Below are 18,682 nucleotides of genomic sequence, written 5' to 3'. Positions count from 1 at the left end.
ATCTCCCTATCCACAGAAACTTCACTGGAGTTAGAGAGATTTTCTTCTTTCTGAATGACACCAATTGCAAGTTATGCCACTACTCACAGAAACACTAATCGACTTCACAGAGAAGTTCCTATCCCACAACCAACCATTCAGGTGCTTTGCATGTTTCAAAGGAGCAGCTCACAACAGCACGGGACGCAGTCTAACTAACAGGGGGTTAAATTCACACCAGCGGCTACAAAGTAGATTCATTTTTTCTAAACATTTCCTTGAGAAGAGTGTCAAATGGAACGTTTCTCCAACTGCACAAAGACAACTTCCATCCTGTCAGCTCTGCAGCATGACGCAGATGAGGTTGAGAGAACTGTCTTCTTCCAAGACCTGCTGTGCACCTGAACTGCACATCCCAGGTCTTTCGAGTTTTGAGTCTACTCAAGAGTCCCTCAATAATCTGTTCATTCCGGTAAACACAACAGATAAAACTTCCTAATCCATGCGAATCTGAGAACAAAGAGTCAAATGAGGGGTTAAATTCTATCTCCCAAATATTTGTGTCAGAGATCAAATAAATCAAAAATTACTTTTTGTATACCATTTCCAAAGTTTGTTTTGTTTGGGGAAAAAAAAATAAATCCATTGAGCCATTAGCCAGCCAAAAGACTTTATTACTCCTCCTCATATATGGCGGATTTTCAGTAATGGCAAATGTCTACTTGCGCTTTGTACGATTCATTGCTGACCTGATGCTTCCACATCTGCTCAGCTGCTGTCTGTTGCCTGCTGTTTTCAATGGAAATCCGTGATACGCCTCACAACGGACAGCATTCTGGCAGGCGTCGTACGCGCTTGGCACAGTTTACAGCTCCTCCCATCAGTTCAGGTCTCGTGCTTTTCTTCTAAATTCACACATGTATATGGATCAACCCTATTCAGACGTGGCTTTAGGTTGCGCGGATGAAATGTATTTGTACATATGTACGCATGTGCGTGTTTATAATACACAGCTATTTAAGTCATATAAAAATCCCTCATAAAGTCTTTATCTCCTGCAAAAGGATATCTAAATAATAGCCATACAAATACCTATTTAGGTAAATACTAAGATATCAAAATCATCACTATAAAATAGCTACCAAGCAAAGTACCCAATCCTACTTCCCCTTCAAACAATGACAAAACTCCCCTTGATTTCAGTGGAAGAAGCTCTGACATCTAAGAGCCACTGCCTGTCAAATATGTTGTTCTGTTAATATTTTGCAATTAAAAAAAAAAGTAAAATAACACAAAAAGAGCAATTAAATGCCACCACAGGCTCTTCGCTGCTTGGCTTATTACTCCCCATTCTATTGTGAGACCTGTCATGAAAATAAAAGTTTTCAAAGCCCGTAGCCGTATGTTGACTGTTGTCCCACTTTTACCAAAGGCAAATACAGATTTGTTTGAAAATTTACTTAAAAAACTGCTCCCAGGTTAAGACCTTGTATGCCAAGTTTCAGCCCAGAGCGAATTTTTATGGCCGAGTTATAAACCCTTGAAAATAGGAAACTAATACTGCAAGGATTTAAAATAATAGAAAATGTTTCACATAATATAAATCTATAAGCAGAGTATTATATTTAAGTCTTAATATCTACATAGTTGGATTATCTTATATCTTGACAATCATACTAAGTAATCTTGCCTCCTTTCCCCTTCCTTTGATTTAGTGTTTCATTCTTATCCATTAACAATGCTCTGGGCCATAAAATACTGTATTAATATTAGTTTGTCACAGTAGACTAAATTTAGAACAACTCATTAATATGGGAGAGTAAAAGGCATTCTGCCAGGAGTGAGAGTGACTCTATAAGCTCTTAAGGCTATAAGTTATGCAGATATGCCACTTGAACTAGAGAGCTAGCAATTCTTTCTGTTACTAATAAGAGATTCTATTAGTTGCAGCCGATTCTATTTCTAATTAAGAAATGTGGAAAAAGGCAATTTTACCATTGGATGTATCTCTGATGTGTAGCTGGAATAAGCCATACACCATCTTTCTCTGCTTTCTGGTCAGCCAGGATTAGTGGCACATGCACAGAATGAATTTTCCCCCTGCAGTACACAGGAAAAAACAACTCTGCTGTAGTATTTTCTTCGGTACGATCATAATCTGTGTATCCAGAAGAAAGTTCAGCAATCAGAGCTATTTCAAAACAAATCTCATAATGTTTAGAATTGCCCCAGTGAAGAAAGTTTTCATTTTTCACAAATACAGTCTTTCATTCGTATAGTTTCATGCCAGTAATGCCTTCTCAAAGGTTGTCAAATATTAATTTTTTTAAATTTAGTCCCTTGCTAAGCTACAAATATTCATGTTTAACACCAAGTAGCAGTTCAGGGGCTGACAACAGTATGTACCTTTTGAATGATGCATAGAAAGCAGCAGTTAGCACAAAGACAAAGCCACCAGATTGGTCTCAGGGAAACCCAGTGTCTGAATTTTTCATGATTCCTCCAGCACTTAAAGAATAAGAAACTGGCTACTACTGTTGGGAGATCAGCATTGTGAAGGTCAGAGCCCAAAAACATGCAAGTGAATCAGGTTTTGCCTGGGGAAAGTGAAAAGGGATTTAAGCTGCTTAAGAGAATTATAAAGATTTTTTAATGTATTTTACAAACACTGTAGTAGCTAAACAATAGCTATAAAAACGGGGAGAGAATCATATCCACCTACTATTCATTGCTTGTAAGTCTCAAAAGACAGAGAAAAGACCTTTTCTTTATGTCTGAAGGCTTAAACTTCCAGGGATCGTTGTTCTTCTTATAGAGTTCCCATTACCTTTCTTTTGCCTTTTAAGAACGGCAACTACTTCAGAAGAAAACTGATAAATGGGAAGTGTAAAATAAATTCAATATTTTTTCTATGCTTACAAAAATGCAAATGCAGTAAAGTGATGTCTTAATTACTCCACAGCCCAGTGGCTTGTGTATGTTTATTTTCTGTGGCAGACAAACTTTACTTGATCTCATAATTATTTCTAGAAAGTATAAATTGATTCCAGGGGGGAAAAAAAAAAGAAAAGTAGCAGAAACTGCTTAGAAAAATGTTACACTGTTTAAGGAACTGATGGCTTCACCTGTCATCATCTAGTTAAGCTCTTAATGAGTTATTTTCTATTCTTGGTCACATCTGATTTTTTTTTAATATAAGTCCCTTTGAACAGCTGGGAGTTACAGCATCCTTTGATCACAGTATTCTGAATTTTCAGTCAAAATGAGGACATTTTTGTCCTTACTTGGGCTATTTTTACAAGTGTATTTCTTCGAGTATGTTTTTGGGCATTATTTCGCAGGCATACAAGGAAGCTGAACAATTAATGTATACATTTTTACATAAATGTTTATAAATTTAGTAAAGGGAGAAAGCTTTGCCACAAGAAACCTCAGCTCTTTTGAAGGCAGTTTTCTAATGATGACCCTTGGCATGCTAGCCCACATGGGATTCCTCTGAGAAGAGTCTGATGAAAATTAGTCTATTCTCATTTCAAACAGAATTTTGCTGAAGTCCTGATCAGAGCATCAGCATGGAGTCCAGGGAGACAACACACGCTACTTGATTCACTCCGCAGCCTCCCTCTCCTGGTAATTGTTGCAGGAACACATAGTGACAAGACTATAGGATGTGAGGGGTCTGGATGTACTCAGGCTGTTACTCTCTGTTTAAAGATTTAAACCATCAGGGTATGATAAGGCTTTTTGATGTTCATTGAACATGGAGCTTGGGTACAGAAGAAGGGGAAAGGGCTTCACCGGAAGGCAATCATCTTTCAGAGCCACAGTAAGACGGAGAGAGGTGGGAAAATCTCAGTCTCAGCATAGACATGGAACAAAGGGAGATGAAAGGGCTAGGGTGAAGAAGGGGCCAGATCTGGCTGTGAGGCAGAACTTGCACTAAAAGATAGTTCGATGCCTTAAAACGCAGAAAAAACATTTAGTGTGCCTGCTCCATTAACACACACTTTTGGCTAAAATTTAACTATTCTGCACATTTTTTACAGTTTATGTTGACACTAGGTTTAAACAATGCCTCTGGCTTATTTTGAAATTATTTAATGAATGTACTTTGTCAGATGAACATCATTTCCTAATTATACAGAAAAGTATTAAATGATGAGCTATTTTAAAGAGTGGATACAATCTTTTCTTTCCTAAGGGACAAAACGAAAACTGGCTGGTGCCATACGTTGCTGTATAATGTGTACGATGTTGCGGGGGCAGGGGGGGTGGGGTGTGGGGACAGAAATTTTCCTTGTCTTGACAAAGCGAGATCTATAGCTAGGCCTCTTAGACAAACATGAAGAGATATTACCATCACCAGGTAAGGCTGATAACGCCACCGTTTCACCACCCAGAAGGGAATGACTATTTCGAAGGATAATTAAGGGCCTAATCCTGCACCATGCATGGCGATGAGCACTTTGGACTCTCATTAGCTTTAAAGGGAGATGAGAGGGATCAGTGGGTCACAGGATCAGGCTCTAAAATGAAAGAGAGATTTGAAGGAGTCGTCCGCACAATTTCATACACGAGGAGGAGGAGAAAGACAGTTTGATCTGAGCATCACTTCCACGCTCTGGGAGTTTCACAGCACCTGCACTGCACAGCACTGTAATTTTGTAGGTCCAATAGGCATTTGCCAGCATTAGCTGCTCTGAAATAAGAGAAGGTAAAGGATTCGCACAGAAAGCTGAGCGTTAAGCTGATCAAAGTTAGAGTTACAGGGATTTATATGCACCTTTCTAGCTAAGAAACACTGTCTGCTTTTTTATACTAATCTCAGTGGGCCAAATTTATCCTGATGTAACTCAAAGCATATCAGAAGAATTACTGCAGAGATAAAGTGGACCCGGTCTCCCTCTGATGTTATTTATAATCTGTATGTTTTGCTCTATAACAGCATATATAGTTAGAGGGTTGCCTGACTGCAGTCACTTACAAGGGTGCAAAAGCGTATTGACTTCAGCAAAGTTAATTCTGAGTTTGATGAAGGAGATTCACATCAAAGCAGTAACAAGGGCTATTCCTAAAAATCATTCCCATATATTCACTCACGTTCTTAACTTGGCATTAAGAGCTGCATTAATACTCACATTAGCCTGTGCATTCTCCTTCAAATCCGAAGTCTGACACCCCTTTTTCTAACAGCTAAATGCCTTATATGCATCTGTTGTGAAACAACTCGGTTGCGCAGCACGTACTGTGAACAGTTTGCTTCTGTGAAAGTGCTCAGCGTGTATATTTGGAATTCGAGGTTGGCATTTTCAGAAGCATTTAAGAGACTTACATGTTTAAGTTCTACTGAAAGTCAATGAGACTTGCCTTCCTAAATCAGTTAGGTTTTCTGAATGTTGGGTCCCATCGCATTTCAGCAAGAGCTAGCTGCCTCCCAGCTAAGGCTTTGAAAAATCCAGCCAACCAAACAACCCTGCCACCAAATTAGCGCAAACAATAGACACAAGTTGTGTAAATGGAGACTTCCCGTGATCAGCCTACTTAGAAAATGACAAGATCTCTAAAAAGATTGCTCTCTATCCAGGACCCTCTCCAGGTTTCCTATGAGGAAAGGGACCCTCTAGTTAAGGCACAGATGCCCCATGTGGCAGCCCAGATAAAGCCCACTTTATTGGCCACTGTATCGTCCAACTTCCACTCAGAAAGGAATGGGACTTTCTTTGCTGCCATTATCCAGAGAGTCATATGTCCAAACTCATCCGTCATCTTCTGTGATGATTTGGTATGAGAATTTTGCTTCATTCTGAAAATAAAAGGAAGTATGTTCATCACCTGTCATTCTTTTGAACAGCGTGAATTGAACAGTAAACCTGAGTGCCTTGCAGGAAGCTACAGAAGAGACCAGAAGACGCTGCTGTGCCATCCAAGTCTCTGTAGGCATTTTTGATGTGGTGTTTACGTAATAGCAGTTCCAGGAAACAGAAGTTGAAGAACGGTATTATTTTTTTTTTTATTGGAAAATGTATTCCATATCCCTCATTTCCTTCAGTTGCTGCCACACAACATATTCATCTGCAGCCATCAAAGAAATTATGCATGGAGCGGTAGCTCACCCAACCCCCTGTGGCTTCAGCCGACACTTTAGAAGCTGGGATCCGAAACGCAGTCCCAGACCATGGATGTCCTAGTTTTTGCATACAGCGCTCCTTCCTCTGACAAGTTAAAAATGCGACTTTGTACGAACTGACAACCAACAGCACTGAAAAGGGCCAAAGTTTGCATGATTCATTGCAGTCACCACAGGTACAAAATTTATAGGAACCAAAAAAGCCACAGTGGGATTGACAACTTCAGCCCATGGCTGGAGGAAGCAAGTTCTGGAAACACAGATTTAACCTGATTTCTTGTGACACAGTCAATTGTGGAGTAAGTGCTATAATAGACACATACTGCAACAAGAACAAAAATTGCACCAGTTGCTTTTATGTTATTATACTTCCGGGTGCTCTCACAAAAACCTTCCCCAGAAAAATCAATAAAGCAGATTGTGCCCAGCAGTCACCCATTACAGAATTAAATCCGTATGCCAACACAAAACAATGAAGAAAACAAAACTAACAAGGGATCCATTTGGCTTTGTTTGACTTTGCCTGCCAGAGAATGAGAATGCAAGGCTGGGTGTAATTTAATGCAAACCTTGGCCTATCCTGGTCATGCATATGACTGACCCTCAGGGCAAGACCATCAATTTTCTATTAAAGATCAGAGAGTTGACATATCAAAGTCAACATCTAGCTGAATAACTGCAGTAACTTGATAATAATTCTTTTGTGGATTTCAGAGTGGCTTTTCGGTAAAGTATCAGAAAGGTAGCAGTTTTCAATCCTGACCCAACAAGATCTGAATATGAAATAAAGGATTTGAGCTTGATCTCCCCATGATGTGAGGATGAATGTTCTAGTAAATGTTAACTTAGTGCTCTGAATAGCTCAGTAATAGATGGGTTTAGGCGGTAATAGGTTTAAAATGTCAACTTATTGAATAATAATTTCATGTTGTACAAATACTACGTGTAAGAAGGGATTTGTTTTGCAAATTTTGAAATAAATGAATGGATTTGTGATGTCCTTCACTGTTCTGGTCAGAATGTTATACAAGAACAAAAATTAGTTTTGCTTCAGTAATATCCCTCATTGTTTCCCTGCATTATTCTGAGTATGTGTCGTAACTTATGAGTCTTGTTTACTCCTTACCCTGAAGTAGCTTGAGGTACGTTTTGGCCCCTGTGACAAGAATGGCAATTATTCATTACGCAAATACATAGTGAGATAGAAAAAAGAAACCTTAACCGATGCTTCCCAAAATTCTGCCACCCCCACTAAGACGGACAGTGTTAAAACATCATCCCATCACTTACATCCAAACAATTCCTACTGAAAGGCAAGAGCCAAGACAACCACCTGATTCTGAAGCAATGACAATCCATCGCTGCCTGACTGCTGACACGTGGATGGAAGCATTCAAGCTGCTCCCTATTTCACATCACGCTACTTCAGCCATTGCCTCCTGCCTGGGCACTGATGTGAAGCAACCTGTAGAGTATTGCTAACATGCTCGGGAAGATGATGCCAAGCAATTGACCATATGGCATTTTGGAACATAAAGGCATTCTGGGGGCCTTTTTATTTTTTTAATTATGTTTTTCTTTACTTATTCTGTTTGCTTCCATCCAAGTCTTGCACTGAACTGCCATCTATGTCCATTTGCACGCTTACATAAGCAATTCTCATTTTAGCTTACGTAAATTTTAATCCACCACGCTTAAACCGATACCAAATTACCTGTGCTGGAATCTGAGCACTTTCATTTTTCTGACTGATCCTGAAACCATTCGTTGGATCTTTACCTCACTAATCGAGAACCGAAGATATAAACTGAGGAAAAAAAAACCAAAACGTTCAGAAACTCATTCTTTATGAATCGGGAACAGATAGGATAATGAGGAGGGTTAGCTAAGCTTAGTTATTCCTCCTGCTTCCTCTTGATGAGTGCCAATAGCTGCGTGGCTCATTCCCCAGCTAGAACCCATGCAGCTTCAAGCCCCGTCTTCCAGACCTGCTGGAGGACTTGCGGTTGCACCTGCTGTACTCAATTATTCCATGGCCTATTTTACACAAATAGCTTCATGTAATTCAGATTTATTTAAATCTCGTAAAGAAGCACAGGACTTCACAGCACTGGGCAAATAACCCTGTCCCAATTTCAAATAGTGAACCAGACTTCAGACAGTCAAGTGATCAGGACACACTTCAGTTAAAAGCACAATGCCGTTCTTTGCTTCTTCACAACAACTTGTTGACTAGCGCGGCCACAACGTTAAAATGTTTCATTGTTTAGCCCAGAATAAGCTGTAGTCACAGGCAAAGTGATTTTATCTAAATCATCCTACGCTGACAGAAAGAACCAAGAGCCTAAATTCCTGAGGAGATGTGAGCCAACCACTCCTCTATGGAAGTGGTGGCTTGAAAGGTAGACTCTGCTCGGAGACATAAAGGTTGGGAGCATCCAGCCATTTCTATGGGAACTGACTGTGATACCATAAAACAAAAGGCAATGGTTTCTGCACAAGATTAGGCACAAAGAGGAGGGGAGAGGCTGGGCTGTGGAAAGCAGCTCTTCACTCTCATACAAATATCTTAGAGAACAATATAGGGATTACAGGAAATCATAAGCCAAATAAACTGCTTTTTGGATAAGTATTTTCCGCTTACAAGGCTGCCCCAAGGCAAAAGTTGCTCTTTAAACAGAATCTGATTTTAAGGGCAAATTTACAATTATAATTAGCTGCAATGAGCAGCCAAACCCAGAGGGAGGGCTGTGTTTGGGTCCTAAGTACAGTTCTTCATGGTCTGGCAGCACGTTCCTGAGCCCTCGCCTTGTCCCCTGCCCCCAGACAGCTTGCGGGTCGTGCTGACAGAGGGACTCCTGCGCTCCTGAAGGAAAAGAGAGCAGAGCTGGGGACACCGGTTGGAAACAAGTACGTAAATAAATAAAGCATTTTAAAGCTGATCAAAGAAGTGACCAAGCTCTCAAAGAAACCAGCAGCACAGAGTAACTTGAAAAGCCCCCAGGCAGAACGCCCAACTCTTGCTTCAGCTTTGCCTGAAGTCTCCTTAAGTCGATTCATACACACAGCAATTCAAACAGGAGAAAGGGGATAAGGGGGGGTGAGGGGTGGGGGAGAGAACCAAGAATCAACCCACAACCAAAAAACCAAACAACAAAATACAAACCAGCCTCGAGAGACTCACGGAGGGGTCAATTCTGACAAGACAACAACATTTTAGCCTAAGATGTGCCACAACTGAAATTATGACCTTGCAGAGAACGAGACGATATGGCAGCCCAATAAGCATCTTCAGCAAAGAGTGGGAAGAAGCTTCAATAATGAGTGCCACCGGCACTAGGAGCTTCAGCACCAGAAGAACTCAAGGAAGATATACTCATTCCCGTGAGCAGAATTTTTGCATGGTTATTACTCTGGTATCGTCCTTTCCCAAAATATTGTAGCTTGTTTCTGTTTCTTGTTTACATTAAATGCTAAAATCTGAAACAGTAAAAACAGAGCCTCCTTCCCGTAAGCTAGACATTGGACCTTTATTCAGGACTGTGGCAAGATAACGCGGTAAACTGAACAGTTGGACCCCATCCTATAAGTGGGCCGAGAGCTTGGAGAGTTCAAATGACAAACACATGGCGAAATTCCACCCCCCACAACAGTTTGCATCACACAAACAGTATGTTATATTTAGATTAGAAGACACTCAATCTGAATCCAGTCACCATAACAACCAAAAATCTATAATGGTGTACGGTAAACAGGAATGCCAGACAAGCAAGTAAAAATTCTCTGTGCTAGTGGTGCCGCAGACCCTGCTCATCCCCTGACTTCATTATCTGTTACGAGCACAAATGGCCTTAAGGTTTATCCGAAATGATTGTATACACATAGAAGTTCAAAAGTAGACCATAAAAAAAGGAAAATTCAACTTTCTTGAAGAATACAGGAACAAAGACCTTTCTCAGAATCTATGCCTCCCTAATTTGATCAAAAACTATGATGGTTACAACTGTCATTAGAGTTTCCAGTTGGAAATATGGAAGCATTAATAAAATCTCTCCTAACAGCACCATCAGTGAAACCTTTTTGTCCAGACTCCATGCCTGCTCTAACAGAACAGTTAGGCCAAGGACCTCAAATTGGCTTCCCAAGCCATCACCATCCTCCATGTAAAAACGTAACTCGTAAGAGCACAGAGCTAGCCTCAGGTAAGTGGCCTGCAGGCAATGCAGTTACTGCCTGCATATTCGGATGAACACTTCCTCCCTCACTCCACAAAATAAAATACGACATTTCCGCTCTTCCACGGAAAGAGAGCTAAGCTGGTATTATGGTGGAAATAAAGTAAAAGTTTCTCCTTCTTTCCTGAAACATATGAAAGTCAAGCTTCCAGACAGACTCTATCACTGAAGAGCCAGGCTAGTGGAAATACAAGAAGCTGAAGAGCTTAACTTGGAGCAGCTGGTGGGTGAACCCTGGGGCACGGGTGGTAAACAAACATGACTGATACTTTCTGGAGTGGTCACATTAGCCTCTGAAAAACCCTAATGGGCTTCGAATTTGGAAAGAACTCATGCCCTACCCAGTGCTTTCTGAGAGCCCAAGCAAAGGGCAAAAACGTTGTTAAGTACAAAGACTAAATGACCTGAAGCTTGAAGGGTGGGAGTAGGCATGAAGCAGGTATCCAGGTGCTAACGGTACGCTCCGAGTGCTTTACAGGAATACCTTCTCTGAAGTCAAAGACTGCTCTTGGAACCAACGCTAGAGCTTGCACTGTCTGCAGAGGAGGTGATCTTTAGGCATGATGTAGCGTCATTACCCAAAGATCAATACTGCTCAAACAATTATCAGCCAAACTTAGGAAAGCCTATCCCTCCACTGTCAAGAGCATCTGGATAGTGGGATCTGCCTTGGAATAGAATCCTTTAGATGACAATTCAGCTGGTGCACAAAAAAATATAGACCCTAGAAGGAGGAGGGAAATCAAATTCATACCATCATCAAGTCACAACACTAGGTCCTCTATAAAATAGTTTTTCTTTTTCCCCAGGTTTTCTATTTTTTCATGTTAGAGTGTGGCTTTTCTTGTTAGCAAACACTTAAGTTTTCCAAAGACTAAAAAAGAAACCTGCCACATTAGAAAAGATTTGAAACAAAACCTTTTAAAAAAGCAGAGAAAAAGCTACATACGTAAAACAGCCAGCCCCAGCAGCTCTGTGATGCAGACAACATTCTCTGAGAACGCAGAATTCAGGCCACGAAGTCTTCCCAGGCCGTGTCCTCCAACCTCCACAAACACGTCTGTTTTGAACAGAGCAGCCTGCCACTTGGAAGTCAGTTATTAGTATCCGAAGGCCCCCCCTGCACGGTTCACGTTACATATGCAAGTCTCATCCTTTGGCAGAATCTAACCTTTATTTTTTCCACTCTTGAAAATAAAGCTCATGTCAAGAGGGCAAGGCCTGCGGTGTCGTCTTCCTCCTCTCTGCCTATCGCCCACAGAGCCCAGGGCAGCGCTGGGAAGAGTCAAGGATTTGCCCTTACAACGAGAAGCACCGTAACTGCTATGAGGCCAGCCCCAAGGACGCGTGCGTGTTGTCACGAGTGCAAGTTTGGGCACACGTGCCTGGGCTCCAGGTCAGTGAAGCTACACAGCTAGCGCTTAGCCTGTTTCTTTAAACAAACCATCGACATTAAACAGCATCCTTGATGGTATATGAAAAGCAGGTGTTTTTCATACCAGGTAAAGCAGAATTGATAGAGGAACGCTGCACAGCTACAAAAGAGCATTCGAGATCCAGAGGAACATAAATTGCACCGCTGAAATCATCAAGCCGTATTTTTAGCTGCAAACTTGTTAAACCCACATTCGTTTGCCGCCACCAAAATATTTCATTCTCTTTGATTAACAAATCTTTCTTAAATGAGGTTCAGTCCTACACAAATGTAAAATGGATGTGTGTTTTTTAAAGCACTGAAACTGATCTGCATTTCAGCACATCGATATATCTATAGGACAACTTTAATAAAAAGACTCAGCTCTTCCAGATTATTTGGTCTCTGTGTTGGTTTTGCTGGTGCATATAAAGTTGTCTTAAAACACAAAGGCAAACCAGGGATCCATAGGTAACCTAAGATGCACAGCATTCATGCTTGTTTATATCAGTATTTTCAGCTAGTACATATCCATGATTTATTTGCAAACAAATTAATTAATGTTTCAGCAGCTGTTTGCAGCCAGTCTGTGATCTAGTTTAAACAGAGATGACACTTTTTTTATTCCACAGGGGCAATTTCAAGTACTCATAGATTATATTCTTACTATCAGTCCAAATGATAAAAGAGTAGCGAATCCTGAAACAGCACAGCTGACTTTATAAGATCAGTGTGCTTCCACAGACCCAGTTATTCCCCAATGCCATCTTTCCTGTGTTATCTTTTAATTAAGGCTGCATAATGCCAGTTTATAAACAAATCTCTAAGTAAGATCAAAAACTGACATATTTTAAATGTTTTTCATTCTCTCGTTTCTGGTCTCCTGGGGGTGTTATTCTAAAATGTACATCTCTGTATGAAATGACTTTTTTATCGCATTGTGTATAATGAAAAGAAATGTTTGAATATTGTTCTGTAACCTGACAACGAACAAACAAATGAGAGAACAAATGCTGGGTTGCGTAAAAGATAAGCATAGTATACAGTAGATAGATCACTGCAGAAAACATTACTATACTTTGTGATTTTTATTTCTCGTGTTAAAAAAAAAAAAGACTACAAGACAAAATCCCCAAAGCCTCGCTAGGCTAAATTTCCTCCTTCTTCTTTGAACAGACTACACAGATTTTGTTGACTAATTGAGATCAATCCCAGTTGTAAATCGCCTTGCTATCCTACAGCTTTAATTAAGCTACCAGAGGGAGTTGTTTATCAATTAACACTTGTTACAAATTATTAGTAATTATATGGACTTTGCGTATATACTTCAGCCAGTAAAGACTAAGCCATACTTCCCTGTGACAGAAATTAATTCAGATACAGCGTATAATATTTTTCTTACAAAAAAAACCCCAATCAGCACCAAAAAAATATGGAAATAAGATTGGCGTAGGAAGACCTGAAGTAATCCATGGTATTACTTTTAACTAAATGCAACAAATTCTAGCATATCTTGTGCATAAATGTAGGCAATTACACTAAGCGAATGAAGTTAGTCAAACTTTTTAAACAATGGTAGCATTCTTTAATGGGTTGCATGCGTTTCCTTTTTGAGTAACAAATATCTTAAATAAGGAACATTAGGTAAAAGTTGATAATGTATTCAAACATTAAAGCTACCTATTGCTCTGTGCACTACATTCTGTGATAATTTTAATTGGCTTAATTGAGATGCACAAGTCTGATTAATGTTTAATTCCTTTATATTAAAAAAAGAGAGAGTCAAGTAGTTCGACATTTCTTCAATTATGTTAGATCTTTCTAGACTTCAAAGGAATGTTACAGTAGACAGCCAGATACTGGATGAACTGATTAAAGAATAAAGACTGCTCATTATAATCTAAGAGTACAAAATTGGTTTGTGTAGCCTTTGAAAGTTGAAATTAAGAGCTGTTGAGCTAAAACTCAAGCTACAGTAATTAACCCAATTTATAGCCATCTTCGCTTACCTGGTTGACTAAGATTAGTCATTTGAAATGATCCACTAGATTCACTGTCTCATTTATAATTCATTCTGTGACCAATGAAATGCAATTTCACTGTACTGAAACCTTCATGTACGAGACAAAGATTTATTGCCTCTACTTAATTTGTTTTTAATTACTCAGGAAAGAACCTTCCTTCTTCACATTGAGTAAAGAGCCTGTTCAAAATCTACTTTTTTTTTTTTTTTTTACACCATTTTTTGACTACGTAACTAGCACGAAGCAAAAGATTACAAAATCTTTTGGAATAACGCAAGTGTTGCATTATAAAAATAAGTACCTTACCATAAATTTTACATCAGTTACCACAGTTGCTCTTTGCCCATACAGTTTGCTGTCAAGCAGAAAGGGACAGTCTGTTCCTGTGGGCTGCGTGGATAAAGCAAAACTATTGGGCATGAAAGGGACAACCGTGCTCCTGCTGTAACATTAGAGAAGGGGACAGTGAAGTTTCTGTCTTTAAAACTATCCTGTTTGGCAGGAGTTTTAAAGTTTGTCTCTATTGGCAATAAACACCGAGTCAACAGGTTTTGTTTTGTTTTTTTTTTCACTAGAAAAACAACTTGAAAAGCAAAGGCACTGCACTTGATGGAAGACAGATTCACCTAGGTGTCAATTATTTATTATCTGCAATGCTTCATAAAGAGCAGAAAATAATCTAACAAATTCTATAATAATGAATGGGCTTATGAATAGAACTACACTGCTAAATTCTTCACAGAACGTAGAATATGAGCACTAAAAAAAAGGAGTCAAAAACAAATAGGTAGCCTGTTTTGCCAAATGAAATTAGCTGTGTTACGGACTGTATTTGATAATCATGGTAATGATTTGATCAGGACTGTTCTACAGCTGGACTTACATGGGAGCCTTGCACCCAGCAACGGGTCATTGAGCCAAATGAAAGCACTCCCCTAACTAACCAAAAACTACAGTAGAGGAAATGCAGGTTTTTCCAATGGAAGCGGTACAGTGGCTAAGGGCATGCTGGAATGCAGTCAAACCTTTGAATGCAATACTTTCTGACAATACCTGTTAAACATAACTGAACATGAAAAGATATCAACACCTACCTGATAGTTTCTCATCTGACGAAAACTCTCAGAGTTCTATTGACATTAGCTGGAGTGCAGGTAATTTTCACATTCCTAGAAGGTATGCCCAGCTGTTTGTAGCATCTTACTAGCACTTTGTAATATTGTTTAATTATAGAGAAACACTGCCTTGTAATTACCTATTCACCACAGGCAAGAGGGATTTTGCTTCTTCCCCTTTCCCAGATAAGAAGAGAAGCTATCGCTCACATACTGAAGTGGCCTCTCTCTGTAGCACTGTAAGGGCCCTTTCTCTGGACTATTAGACTTATAGCTGATTAAGAAAAATTAAATGCAAACAATTACAGCATCAGACCTGCAACCATCTGTCCTGCCGTCACAAATACTCGACTGAATTTGTATAGGAATCCGAGTGCCAGCTAATATAACCCTTAAAAAGAAGGCGACCTTCATTTCTGGAGGAAAATGAATCGGTAGTGAGGCAGACTGACAGCCCCAAATCTCAACCGTTGCAACAAAAACGCTACAGGACATGATTACTTAGACAAGACCATCTCTACACCAGAGCTAGAAGGAAACATTTTTGACAGACAAATTATTTCAGATAAGTTTTCTGTAACCTCTGGAAAAAAAAAAATCAGATGGAAAATTACTAGAACTTCATCTTGTCTGCATCAATCCATGGCAGCACTGCACCAGGGAAGCGGCACGTTCAGGAACTGGCTGTCCCTGCTGGAACACTGTCCGCGGACCACGGCACACTGCTTGAATCTTTGCCTGGGAAGTCTGACAGCCACCCATTCCAGTTTCCGCCACCTGTACAGCAATAGTGGATACCACCTCACATACAATTCCGCAGTCCGATGTTATGACAGTATCCACTTTTTCTGGTATCAGAGAAAACGTGCTCGTTTTCTCCATATTTAGAGCTCTTCTCACAAACTAGGCTTAACGTGAGATTTCCTGCCCTTTTTGGTAACACGGCTATTTCACCCCTTCACTAGGAAGGCTATTCCCAAGCTCCCCATATCGATTGATGCTTTACAGGTACAAAAGCAGCGGTCAGGTGGTTACCTGGAACACAGAGACTTCTCTTAGACGATTATGCTTTAACCCCGCACTGTATAGCTCTGCAAACGTAAGCCACTCTGAAAACCTTTTCCATAATACTCTTTCTACATACGTAAGGAAAAGATTCCTGTGTACATCTTAATGAAGTATTCCTATGGCGTTAACAGTATCTTACTAAAATTACACGATGGCAGGGTTTATATTTTTGCACGGTACTCTGGATGGACTGCGAGAGTTACTGAAGTACAGAAATCCATATTCTTGCCCTGTCAGCGTCCTCCACTGGCCCAATCGCTCCTTTCCTTTATGCAAGGACCGCAATCAGGCCTTCACCCTGACACCTTGCTTCAGATCTTATAAATTAAGCAGACCAAGGGGAGCAATGATGACACGAGAGGCCTCTGTGTCCCAGGGGACAGTGAAAGAAGTATTGGTTAATCCAGAGAAGGCCGTCATCTTTCTGCAACTTGCCTTTTAAGAAATTCCTCATGACGTCTTTTGGACATAAAGTAGAACATAAAAGATATAACAGATATTTGCCAAACATGATTAAGTAATATTTTTTTTATATGTTCTATTCCTAAATCCTGACTGTCAGTGTATCCTCTTAGAGAGACACCAGCCTTCATCCTAGAGGCAGCCACATTTTATTGATGGGTGATACCCGATACAGTATTTTTTTAAAGCACTGGGTATCCCTTGGAAGGTAAGATACTATTTAATATGCCCATCAGCATCTACCCTTATTTTGTCACTGCCTGATCTGCCGAACTACATGTTGCAAGAGCAAAAGGAGCAGAGAAACTTAAAGTACCTTCCCACCTATCCTGTATGTTCGGTAGATAATGGGAAGTGCTTGCAGCCATAGGAACGCTCACGTGGACAGATGGTAGAGAACAAGCAGCCCAGGTTACAAGTTCTGCGCTCACCCACCTGCGGCAGAGAGCTCTAGCAGATTTCACATCTAATTGTGAAGTTTCCTTACCTGCTCAGAAGTGTTCCTGAACTACACAGCACCTTTGAATTTTCATCGTTGGCTGAATCTGACAAAACTCTTGGTATCATACCTCTCTCTCACTCATCTTGAGCAGATCTTGTTAGTGCAGATTAGAACTTGTTAAAGATTAATTCTTAAAGTATCCTCAAGCTTTCTTTTCCAACAAAGGAAACATCAATTATAGGCTCACACATAAACTTTGCCCCTATCTTGAATACTCGCTGCCCTTTATAAATCTTAGATTTCTTCCCCTTGTGTGTGTTCAAAGGAGAGATTTTATTGCCTCCAGGGGTTGTTAAACTGATTGCAATACCACGTATTTAGAGCAGTTCAGTGGGAATTAAGCTGGTTCAATGCTGTCAGACCTAGAATATAGCTGTCAAATAGCATTACAAGTAAAACACCCTTGATAAGAAATAATGACCAAGTGTCAATCTGTTTTTTACCAGCAGCACTACAGACTTAGCTTGCCAATGAAAAATGCAATATTTTGCACATTATAGTAGCTATGCTCTTGTGATGCTACATAGTAAAGGGTGTTTCGGTCTTTCAATTCAGCGTATTTTTAGATGATACAATTTGATCACAAAAACGTGTGTCTCAGACCTACCTTGGATGCAAAGCAGCAATGCTTTACATCTGGCTTTAACCTTCTCGCTTTCTTCTGGAAAAAAAAGAAATCCACCCAAAACAAACAACATATGCATTAAAAATTCGTTAATCATATTTCCTAAATGTTAACAATGCAGAAATTAAAATGGCCAATTTGGCTTAGAGCTGCTTTATGCTGTTACGGTTTCGGATATCCGTAACTTCATACTACAATGAAACCCATTAGGTACTGTTATTTATCTGATTTATGAATTTTATTTGTTTTTTTTTTAAAAAACTGCATTATGTACAAAATTACTACATTTCTTATGATTTCTTCTGCAGATCCAAATATTTGTCACTTATATGAGGAGTTAACATGCAATAAATATTTTAATACTTAAATACTCACTATTCCTATTCCAATACTTGAATACTTACTATTCTAACACGTAAATCATCAGGTGACAATACAGCATTTACACGTGTATTTATTTTTGATAAAAAATTATCAAAAAATTTTTATTATCAAAAAATTTTTATTTATACGAAATTGTTCCCATAAATAAACAATGAGTCTTTAAAACCTAAAATAAAAATGTTAACTAGACACAACTTAAGACTCATTTATCCAGATGTGACGGGGTCCAAGGTAACACGCCTGAAAACTTGATTTAGATAGAGCAGGAGATATTTCAAAGTGCCTGCAATAATTTGGGGTCACAGTTTCAGACAGATTAAGCATTTCAAGATTTTGTCTGGGAGAGATGCAAGAGGAATGATATACAAAGGAAGGACAATGGAGATCTAAGGTAATGAATGACCAAGTAACAAGAGGGAAAACAAAACACAATCCAAATGCTAAAGCACAATAAGACTAAAAACGTGGAAGCCAAAATGTGCTTTCCATGGCATTCAAAAAGGGCACCTGTTGACAGCAGTGAACACCCCAGTACATACATGAGATAAAATGAATGCAATATGTTTAAAACAGTGTTAGTACTTTGACAGAAACCTGCAAAAATAAGAAAAAAATATTAAAAATTAAGAGGAATCTTAATATTGTCTCCCAAGTTAAACTTGGAAAATATTTTCCATCTCTCAACTAAGCAGTCAAAGGACAGACAGCATCTCTGTGTTTACTACCAGGATTTTTTCATTTTGTGTA

General features: G+C 39.5%; 1 long non-coding RNA gene across 1 annotated transcript; it reads right to left on the bottom strand.

Annotated features, from left to right (window-relative positions):
- Positions 1-791: 791 nt before the first annotated feature.
- Positions 792-17,015, bottom strand: LOC134519373 (uncharacterized). The gene is made up of 3 exons (XR_010072202.1): positions 16,912-17,015; positions 1,975-2,079; positions 792-913 (listed from the first exon to the last, which is right to left on the bottom strand). It is a non-coding gene; the product is annotated as an uncharacterized LOC134519373 (long non-coding RNA).
- Between the last annotated feature and the right edge of the window lie 1,667 nt (positions 17,016-18,682).

The sequence above is a fragment of the Chroicocephalus ridibundus genome, chromosome 8 (genome assembly GCF_963924245.1).
Source record: "Chroicocephalus ridibundus chromosome 8, bChrRid1.1, whole genome shotgun sequence".
Lineage (NCBI taxonomy): Eukaryota > Metazoa > Chordata > Aves > Charadriiformes > Laridae > Chroicocephalus > Chroicocephalus ridibundus.
Note: the sequence above shows the minus strand (reverse complement) of the source record. Positions and strands in the feature narration are given on the sequence as shown.